This window comes from Terrapene carolina, unplaced genomic scaffold (genome assembly GCF_002925995.2).
Source record: "Terrapene carolina triunguis isolate 2854851 unplaced genomic scaffold, T_m_triunguis-2.0 Scaffold139, whole genome shotgun sequence".
Lineage (NCBI taxonomy): Eukaryota > Metazoa > Chordata > Testudines > Emydidae > Terrapene > Terrapene triunguis.
The window spans coordinates 13972591-13983460 of NW_020664490.1; the positions used below are offsets into that span (position 1 = coordinate 13972591).

The window sequence follows — 10870 nt, forward strand, 5'->3', positions numbered from 1 at the left end:
CCCCCCCCCCCCCCCCCCGTAGTGTAGACCTAGCCTTAGACGTCCTTGTACCATCACCTGGTGGCAGTCTACAAATAGCACTTTGTTTCACAGCTGGACCTGCCACAACCTGATTGCATCCATGGGAATTGAGAGTGGTCAGTATCTTGCAGAATTGGGCCCAAATACCTTACTCAGTTTGACGTGAGGTGTCAAATATGCATGTGAAGTGACAGGCATTCATGGTATTGGTTAAACCAGTCCTACCTGAGCCAAAATCCCTCTTGCAGACAAGAATTTGGGAGCTTATGGAGTGAGAAAGGAAAATCCAAGGAAGAGTGAAACTAAAACCCAATGCTCTTTCCACCATTTTAACATACAAGCCCATTTCCTATTAGGGGTACTGGAGATGGCAGGGTTACAGTTTGGTTCAATGTCTTTCAGCAAATCCCCTTCCCCTTAAAAATTTGCCAGCACCGCTGTTTCCTGTTCTTTGTCAGGTAAGACTGTTTTGGGCACAATGTACCACTTTACTTTGTACCAGGAAAGCCTGTCACTGAGCTCCTGTGGGAATCGCTGCAAAATCCTCTCAGTCCGTCCATTCCCTGACCAAAGTACTTCCAAAACATTCTGGGAAGACCTTCCAGATAGCCACGTGATTGTGCAGAAGCAGCAAAGTGCCCACTCTGGTAAGTCACTAGGGGAAGGACATTCATTCCTTGAGTAGTTTGTTGGGGGGGGTTATGAAAAAGATCTTAACTTTACACAGCTCAAAGCAATTACTCACTATTCACACAATTGAATGGCATGTCTGTAATGGTGAGTTAGTGTGCAGCAAGCTCAGGTGTAAATCTATAGCACTCTAGTAGGCTGCGCGCTAACTGTCCGTGTGGGCACTGGTGCTGTGCACTAAACGTTTCTGGCTGCAGCAGCAAGGTTCACACAGACAGTCAGTACATGGCACACCGGAGTGCTGTAAATTTAAACCAAAGCTTGCCACGCACTAACCTGTCGTGTAGACAAGCCCTAATTTTTTGCAGTTATGACAATGGATTTCCCCCCATAGGAATTATAAAACTAGCAAAGATCATCTGCCCCCGAATAACTGACCTTTTCTGCTAAATCTTAGGCCCTAGGGCTTCTTTACATGGGGAAATTGACCAGTATACCTATAACAGATTAAGCTATTGCGGCCTAGCTGTGCCGGTCAATTTCCCTCTGTAGACAAGCCTTAAACCCCACCTTCCTGCATTTCTAACAAACCCCTAATTACCCTTCTTATCTAGAAACAAAATTAAGTGAAATCTGAATTTATACAATGTACATATTTATTGAGCTTCTTTTTCTAAAACAATCTTCCTCTTAAAATAAATAAGTCAGTACAGTGTCATTTAAAAGTCCTATGAGTGTAATGTTGTATTTACTGTAGTGTATCAATCAGCAACTAGATATCGCTGGGTGCGCTATAGAATTTCAGGCAGGCTGTGGTTTCCGGTGAACAAAGGAGACAAGGCTGGAACTCAACCTGAGTGGAAGCCTGTTTGTGTTTGTAGTTTGTATTTGTTCTCTTTAATAAATGCCTCCTGGTAAGATGCTCTGTGCTTGTATGCATCATGACAATGTGATTAAAAGTAGGAGGCCTAAGGGAAGGACAGATTTGGGACTCTTAATTTTTGGTCCACCAGCCGCAAACCATGTCTACACTAGGTAAAAATGCATCACAAGAAATCACTGTTTGGAATGCTTTGAGCTTTGTAACACTAGTATCAATGTCTTAGATCACCACCCAACAGCCACCCTAGATATTTTAGAAGTGTTGACTGTAACAGTCCTTTGCAAAACCTGGAGCAAACTGAAAATCTAGCTAAAGTTACAATAATTTCTTCTCAGTGGGTTTAGGAAGCCAGACGCATTTCATCTTCACTGATTTGGGTGATTCTCAGAACGCTGTATCACAGCATAGTTACATTTGGAAATTCCCCTTCTCCCAGCAACCGTGCTGGAGATATTGGTGTAGATTGTTCCTCAGTCCCAGAATGCACTGGTACAATTGTAAAGTGTGCAGTGCCTGGGCACATCAAGATGGTTGTCAAGACAGAGTAGCTGTGTGGAAGTGCTAAACCATTGCAGGGCAAGTATTGGACTAAACCATTCCATGCAGTCAGGGTCCTTGCAATGCTTTCCTTGCTCAGTAGTAGTAGCCATGTCATGAGAGAAAGGAGGGTAGGAGTATGCCAGAGCTGGTGAGCTGCTGTTGAGTACCCACTAGGAATTGACTGTATTGTGGTGCTCAGAGGATCTCTCTTACCCTTCTCTCACCAAAGAGTTATGTTGTATATTCATTTTCAGGTGCAGGGTGGGGCAGGGAATTAAAAGGCACAAACAGTAGCCCAAAGGTAGTGGGGTGGATGAAAGCTTGTCAGACCTCACTGAGGCTGACCTTGCTTCTTGCTTAAAAGCTCCCTTAGTTCAAACTCTTAACAGGGCAGTAACTGAGCCTGAAAGGAAGAGTGTAGGCTTGGATGCCTGAGGCTGTCTGCTGCAAAAAACAAAAAAAAAGAACCCGAAATGTTCCTGTCACATGACAATGGTAAAGCGTCACACAAAGAGCTACACTAACACTGACAAAGGCACTCTATTAGCATAAGGGAAATGCTGTTATCCTGAAAGCGCCTCTCTCTGCTTTTACTGTAGAGCACCTGAATACACTTTGCCACAGCTCCCCTCCTACCTGCTTGCCTCTACAGTTTAAATAAATCGTACATCCCCGCAGTGTCTTTTCCTGTGAGAAGCATAATCTAAGAATACACCATCTCTGTCTTGTTGTGCCAACTCCAGTTTTAAGCAGAATGTATTTCTCCCCCCCGCCCCCCCCAATCAATCTTATGTCCTATCCTGAGCAAGGACATTAGATAGACTCTGCCAAACAAACAAACAGGCTTTTTCAACAAGAGGAATTTCATGTATTCGCTGGCTTTAACCAACAAGATTCCTCTCCTCCCTGTGCCCCATATAGAATGTTTTGTTATCAAATACAAAACATGACACACAGAGTTAGAAATGCCACCAAGCTGGTTTTGCACAGACAATCCTGTTTTGACCTGGACAACCTGGTTTTTGACCCTCTTGGCCCAGGCTGGGTTGAGTCTCAGGCTGAGCCTACACAGTTGACTCTGTTCTGGATGTTTTAAATATTTTAATTTAATCTGCTAATGATTTTATTTTAGATACAGTACAATGAGTGCACTTAATAAGTTCATGGTGGGTCTAGAGATATTACTGGTTCCAACAAGGTTACCTTTATTTACTATTGAAAATACTGTTTGTTAGAGCCCACCATAACTCAAGAACTAGAAAGCAGTCTGTAAGTGGCCCCCCTGTACATTTGCCGAGCAGCTCAATATGCCCTGTAAGTGTCGCAGTTTCCCATCCTGTTGCAAGAGCCCTACCAATTTTCAAAGCGCGTATGAGGCATGTCTAGGCTGCCCTACTCTATGATTCCTGCCTGCCCCTGAAGCCATGAACTGCCAGAAGCAGCCTCTGCCTGTTTGCAGCACCACACCAGCTCGCCTGCTCTAAGCTCCAAAGGCAGAGAGTTGTGGCCATCAGTCCCCTAAAGTTGTTAGCAGCCTGCTCTCTCCAGTTGATACTTACTTATACTGTGGTGCTGGGTCCTTTCAGCTCAGCACTTCAGCTTCCCTAGTCTCGCTGTATTCTTCTTGTTCATGGATGACATAATAAGTGAGGAGTCCAGGGGGTGCTACGTGTGATGGCCTGGTTTGCACAGCCTTTGAGCTTGCACTAGCTTTGGTTGATGTCATGAAACTAAGCTTTTCTAGACCGATGCTTGGAGCCTCTCACACACAGATGTAAAGCCATAAGGTCTGCCCTCATGCAAAGCTCTGGCTTATGACCTTGGCCTTCCAGGTCACATTCAGCAGGAAGGAATCTACAACTGATCTTTCAGTCAGAGTGGGAAATGGGGAGCGTGCAGCACTGGGATGCTCAGTCAGTCAGGGCTGTATCTGGCTCTGTTCAAAGGGCCCTCTGTCACAATGTGCTTTCTGTCCACTTTCAAAGGCACTGGAGCCTTAAGAAGCAACACTCTGTTCTGTGGAGAAGGAATGTTGCCCTTCTGCCCCCATCAGATACTGCAGCTACAAAGGCATGCCCCACTGGGGCGTTCAGGACCGGAACTGTGGGAAGCGGCCAGCCCTCGGAGGTAGAGTGTGAGTCATTCTTCAAATAGTTAGAATGACACCACAGAGCTCACCCTGTCAAATTCAACAGCTACCACATGCTGGTATTAAGACACACCATACTATAGCCCAGCTTCACTATGGCCATGCTGCATGGCCACAGAGAGCCAGTTATTTGCAAGTTTCTCTTCTGCCATCCTGTCCACGCCCCCCCTTGTCCTGACCATCCCCCATCCCCCAAAAGCTCCTCATATGCCCCCTCCTTTATTTTATGCTGGGTGTGGGGTCGGCTGACATAGGAGGCAGCAAACCTGCCTTTCTCAGCTGTCCACCAGCAGAGAGTTCCTTCACAGGAGAAATTCACGTAGCTGAAGTTGCATAACTTAGATCAAGCCCACCTCCCCCCCAGTGTAGACCAGGCCTTAGACATTCTCTTCTGTTTTGAGATTTCTACTGGTCTGAGCCCCTCCATCCCATACATGCTGAACACCCCTGGAACCAGTGATGTGTACCCAAACAAAAGAGACTTAAGTGCAAGTGTAACCCACACACCTCCTGGGTGTGGTGTTCTGTCCCATCTAGTGGCACGGAGACCACTTAGAGAGAGATTAATGAGTTTACTCTACAGCCTTAGCTAGCAGCCAGTTGGCTTTTAGCTCATGCAGTAAAGGCTCATGCACTGAGGTCCCAGGTTCAATCCTGCCTGCTGACAACCAGGGTCTGTCGGCATTACACAATCACTTCATCAACCTCTGAAATGCAGCTACCCTGAAGAGGACCCCAGCATGTAGCTACCAGGCGCACAATAAAACACAACACCACACCACCACACTTTAGGGAAATACACTGTATCCAATTAGAACTGTACGAGGAATTCAGATGGGCAGAAAGTAATTACCTAAATTAGAATATGTCCAAGGGATTAACACGCTTTATCATTCTGTGTATCTATTAACATTCTTTATCTACTATTGGTTGTTCCCATGGCAATAATGAAGAAATACTATTAAGCACAGTTTCCAGAACTGAACGAGATTTTTTTTCAAGCCAGTCATTTGAAATAAAAGCTTGTTTTCTGTCTTCATTTCCTCTAGTTTCAGCTCACCACTAATCTTTCAGATAGGCCTACAACATTTTAAAATCTTAAACTGCTACATCAAACATTTTTTTTTTTAATTTCGTTTTACATGCCTGAATGAATCTTCAATTAGTGCCTAAAATAGTACATTTAGGGGGGGGGAAACAGCTTTTTCCACAGCAGGCCCATGACCCACCTGTAAAAAAGTATTCTGTCCATCTCATCAGCATAAGCCTTTCCTGTTTGGGGCTCCTATTCCTCACCTGCCTCAAAAGTGTGTTGTGAAGCTGTCTTAATTAGCCTGGTTACCTAAATGTTTCCTGTTCACTTAATACAGCTGTTGCCTGCTTCCTTTGGGCCTGTTTCCTATCTCCCCCCTTTCCTTTTTCTCTATCTATCCAGAACACACTCAGAGGCCAGCCCTGGAGATCTGCCATAGTGATACTATGCCAAAGTTGTACCAATTCTGAAGCCTGTGGCAACATTGCATGACATGGTACGTGTTGGAACATTGCCCTGTAAATTCGCCTGTGTGATTTTTGTCTGGGCAAGGAATGTGATTCCTGCAGCCAAACTACTTTGCGTGGTGATCTCATTAGTTCCCCTGAGCTATGCCATCGAAAGAAAATCTGGAGAGTTGAAGAAAGTAGCCGCTAGTATTTCAGTGGATGGCACACATTATTATTCGATTGCATCTAAAGTGTGCAAGGTCTTATTTGTGATTTATCAGACAGAATATCGAGGCTTTGTACTTAACAACGCAGTTCATTTTTAAAACTAGCTTCCGGTACAAGTTACTGCAATTGCCTAGAAACTAAGTGTGAAATCCTGGCCCCAGTGAAGGTGCAATGACATAACAAAGAGGACTAGAAGGCACATAGCTCTTCTCATAGTTTTATGGGACTGCTACAGACAAATAAAATCTTCCTTGCACCCATTAAAACATCATCCAAAACACGACAGCCTTGATAGTGTTGAGTCTGAAGCAGAACGTAAACATACGCTACTGGTAACACCACATGAACTAGCTGTCTTTGAGTGACCTTCAGAGTGGTAACACAACAGATCACATTCCTCATTATTATTGTTTTCAGCCGCCTCACTATAATTTCTAAACTACATGCCAGATAAGCAAAATTGCCTCCCTCTGAGTTGATTTTTAATGGCTTTATTTGTAAAGTAATAGGGTGACTGTTGGCATACATGAGTCTCATTCACATACATTGGTGCTAATTACAGGAGACTATATTGAGCAGCTATTCTTCAAGCACTTAATAGTCGTGATTAATGTGAAAAATTTTCCATCCTGCCTTGGAAATAATTACCAGCTAGGCTGATACGTTCTATTTATTGGTATAGCCAGGCTCATTTGAATATGCTTTAAATCACATTCAGGGTGAATCTGCTGGTGCATATAATCTGCTGTAAATGACCAGACTGATAGTGTGCGTTAAGGCGACAAGCGCCTCGCTTTAATGAAACAAGGTCGGTGAGGAAATATCTTTTATTGGACCAACTTCTGTTGGTGAGAGAGACAAGCTTTCGAGCTACACAGCGCTCTTCTTCAGGGGATTCAATAAAGGGAAAGATCCTAGGTTTCCAGCCTAATGAAAGGTGCCTCAGGTGTTAAAACGTATAACTGCTAATGCTCTGAATTGCACTTTATGCATGGACTTTTACTCAGTGAGGTTGGAAAACTCTTTAAAGTGTGAATCACTCCATTCAGCTAAAAGCTTCTGTTCATTGTTTGCACATTAGAGTAAATAACATTTGATGACAGGAAAAAGATAATTTGCATCTCATCACTTGGGCACTCTGAATGTTTCTTTTCAATGATTCACTTATGGTTATGTCACAGGGGTTTTTTTATGCCTGTTTTACAACATACCATTTTTCTATGGTGGCTGTGGTCGGTCTTTTAATTAGCTCATCCTCTGAACGTTTGACGCTGCATGACATAGGTTATGGCTGTGTCTACGTTACGGACCATACAGCAGCACAGTTATACTGCTGCAGCTGCACCACTGTCTGGTCTCCTGAGTTGCCGCTCTATGCTGGTGGGAGAGAGCTCTCTCCCCAGCATAATTACACCTCTCCCAACAAGCAGTGGTAGCTATGTTGGCGGGAGACACTCTCCCACCGACATAGCACTGTGCACACTGGCACGTTTGTCGGTGAAATTTTGTCAGTTAGGGGGTGCATTTTTTCCATACTCCTAGACAACAAAAGTTTTGCCAACAAAAGTGCTAGTGTAGACAAAACCTGCAGCACTGTATGTGTCGACAGGTTTATACTCTATGGGAGCTAAACCGCATGCATGTGCTTTGCCATATGCTTATTTGTCACTGGCAGCCTTTTAAAACAGCCACGCTGATTACAGGACTGCCATGGAATTACTGACAAGGCAAGAGCCTTGCTCATTAAAAATGGACTCGAGGAATATGGTTTGACCCAGGTCACCCATTCCAGATTATAATGCTGGACAATGTAGAAGTTGCTATTACTTTAATGTAGACTTCCTGTATAGGTACCATGTACCTATCTAGGTGCTTATATGGCTCCCCGCACCATTGCGTCTGAGCGCCTCCTAAGTGTTTATGGGTTTATCATCAGTTATGGCTAGGGGCTGTGCATTTGCACATATGCTGTGTAGTTAGTTGTGGGATTACAGGGATGTTAACAGATTAGAAAATATAAAAGGCCAAATTCCACTTCCATCTGCACTGAGGTAAATTGGAGGGAACTTTGTTGACTTTCAGTTCTGTCAGTGCAGCTGACAAGCTGTCATGGGCCTGCCCTTGAGAGGCTCTGCTGCTTCTCACCCACCGCCTGGGGGCTGGGGGAGAGGACCACGAGGTCCTTGTGGCCCCAAAAAAGGGAGCTTGTGTCCCTAGAGGTAATGACTCCAATAGAGTTACTCTGTGTTGGGGCCCAGTCGGAAATGTGCTGAGCACCATCAATTTCCAGTGTAGTCAGATTGGAGGTCAGGACGCTCAGCACCTAACAGGATCAAGCCCCACATAAGTACAACTTTCCCTATCTATCACCCCAATCCTGCATTATGATCTCCATGTGCACCCTGCTGTGGCTGCAGGAAGCCCAGTAAAAATAATAATACCTAGCTGTTCTCTTTTCATCCCTGGATCTCACAGTGCTTTACAAAGGAGGACAGTATCATTATCCTCATTTTACAGATGGGGGAAACAGAGAGGTGAAGTGACTTGCCCAAGGTCACCCAGCAGACTAGTGGCAGAGCTGGGAAACGAACCCACATCTTCTGAGTTCCAGTCTAATGTCTGGCTGGTCTGAAAACAAGAATTCTATTTTGTGAAAAATGGTGAGGTTTTAAAATATGTTGTTGTTTAGAACAAAACTGAGACCTTTAAAGAAAAAATTCTGAAAAAACAAGAGAGAGAGAACCGACATGAAAAACACCTTTATAAAAGTGCTGTCAAGCGATTAAAAAAATTAATCGTGATTAATCGCGCTGTTAAACAACAATAGAATACCATTTATTTAAATGTTTTTGGATGTTTTCTACATTTTCAAATATATTGATTTCAATTACAATACAGAATACAAAGTGTACAGTGCTCACTTTATATTTATTTTTTATTACAAATATTTGCACTGTAAAAAACAAAAGAAATAGTATTTTTCAATTCACCTAATACAAGTACTATAGTGCAATCTCTTAATCATGAAAGTTGAATTTACGAATGTAGAATTATGTTAAAAAAACCTGCATTCAAAAATAAAACAATGTAAAACTTTAGACCCTACAAGTCCAATCAGTCCTACTTCTTGTTCAGCCAGTCGCTCAGACAAACAAGTTTGTTTACATTTGCAGGAGATAATGCTGCCTGCTTCTTGTTTACAATGTCACCTGAAAGTGAGAACAGGCATTTGCATGGCACTGTTGTAGCCAGCGTCACAAGATATTTACATGCCAGATGCACTAAAGATTCATATGTCCCTTGATGATTCAACCACCCCATTCAAGTTCTGCTTGATAACGATCCAAAGCAGTGTGGACTGACACATGTTCATTTTCATCATCTGAGTCAGATGCCACCAGCAGAAGGTTGATTTTCTTTTTTGGTGGTTTGGGTTCTATAGTTTCCGCATCAGATTGTCGCTCTTTTAAGACTTCTGAAAGCATGCTCCACACCTCGTCCCTCTCAGATTTTGGACGGCACTTCAGATTCTTAAACCTTGGGTCAAGTGCTGTAGCTAACTTTAGAAATCTCACATTGGTACCTTCTTTGGATTTTGTCAGATTTGCAGTGAAAGTGTTCTTAAAATGAACATGTGCTGGGTCATCATCCGAGACTGCTATAACACGAAATATATGGCAGAATGCGGGTAAAACAGAGCAGGAGACATACAATTCTCCCCCAAGGAGTTCAGTCACAAATTTAATTAATGCATTATTTTTTTAACAAGCGTCATCAGCATGGAAGCATGTCCTCTCGAACAATGGCCGAAGCATGAAGAGGCATATGAATCTTTAGTGCATCTGGCATGTAAATATCTTGTGACGCCAACTACAACACTGCCTAGCGAACGCCTGCTCTCACTTTTAAGTGACATTGTATTAAGAAGTGGGCAGCATTATCTCCCATAAATGTAGACAAATTTATTTCTTTTAGAAATTGGCTGGACAAGAAGTGGGACTGAGTGGACTTGTAGTCTCTTAAGTTTTACGCTGCTTTGTTTTTGAGTAAAGTTATGTAACAAAAAAAACTACATTTGTAAGTTGCACTTTCATGATAAAGAGATTACACTACAGTACTTGCATGAGGTGAATTGAAAAATACTATTTCTTTTGTTTATCATTTTTACAGTGCAAATATTTGTAATAAAAATAATATAAAGTGAGCACTATACACTTTGTATTCTGTGTTGTATTTGAAATCAATATATTTGAAAATGTAGAAAAAATCCAAAAATATGTAATAAATTTCAATTGGTATTCTATTGTTTAACAGTGCGATTAATCGCAATTAATTTTTTTATTCGAGATTAATTTTTTTTAGTTAATCACGTGCGTTAACTGCGATTAATTGACAGCCCTACTTTATTCACATGCAATCACTTTAAAAACTATTTAAAATGTTATGGAATTACAATATATGCACAAAAAGATATGAATAAAATAAATCAAAACTCATCTTAAGTGAACATTAAACATGGATCACTAAAGTATCATCATGACCAAGTTCACACAAAGTATTGTTAACACACCAAGTCAACTGACAAGCATCCAGGTTGCAAGTCGATCTATAAAAGGTGTAATCAATCTGCAGCCGGGCCACGATCAGTGCATGGAACAGTCCGAGCACGTCACACTGCTCTACCCCGGCCACTCTGTTCTGGTGAGATTTCAAAATCGCTAATTTTGCCTGACCAGCAAAACATTAGTCTGGCAGCAGGGCCGGCTCCAGGCACCAGCTTGCCAAGCTGGGGCGGCCACTCCAGAGAGGGGCGGCACATCCAGCTATTTGGCGGCAATTCGGCGGACGGTCCCTCACTCCCGCTCAAAGCGAAGGATCTCCCGCCGAATGGCCGCCGCAAATCGCGATCGCGGCTTTTTTTTTTTTTTTTTTTTTTT

General features: G+C 42.9%; 1 long non-coding RNA gene across 1 annotated transcript in view; it reads left to right on the forward strand.

Annotated features, from left to right (window-relative positions):
- Nucleotides 1–10870, forward strand: part of LOC112119337 — a 31469-nt gene that overhangs the window by 2483 nt on the left and 18116 nt on the right. The window contains exon 2 of the long non-coding RNA XR_002909109.1: nucleotides 524–668. This is a non-coding gene — a long non-coding RNA (uncharacterized LOC112119337). The remainder of the gene's footprint in view (nucleotides 1–523; nucleotides 669–10870) is intronic.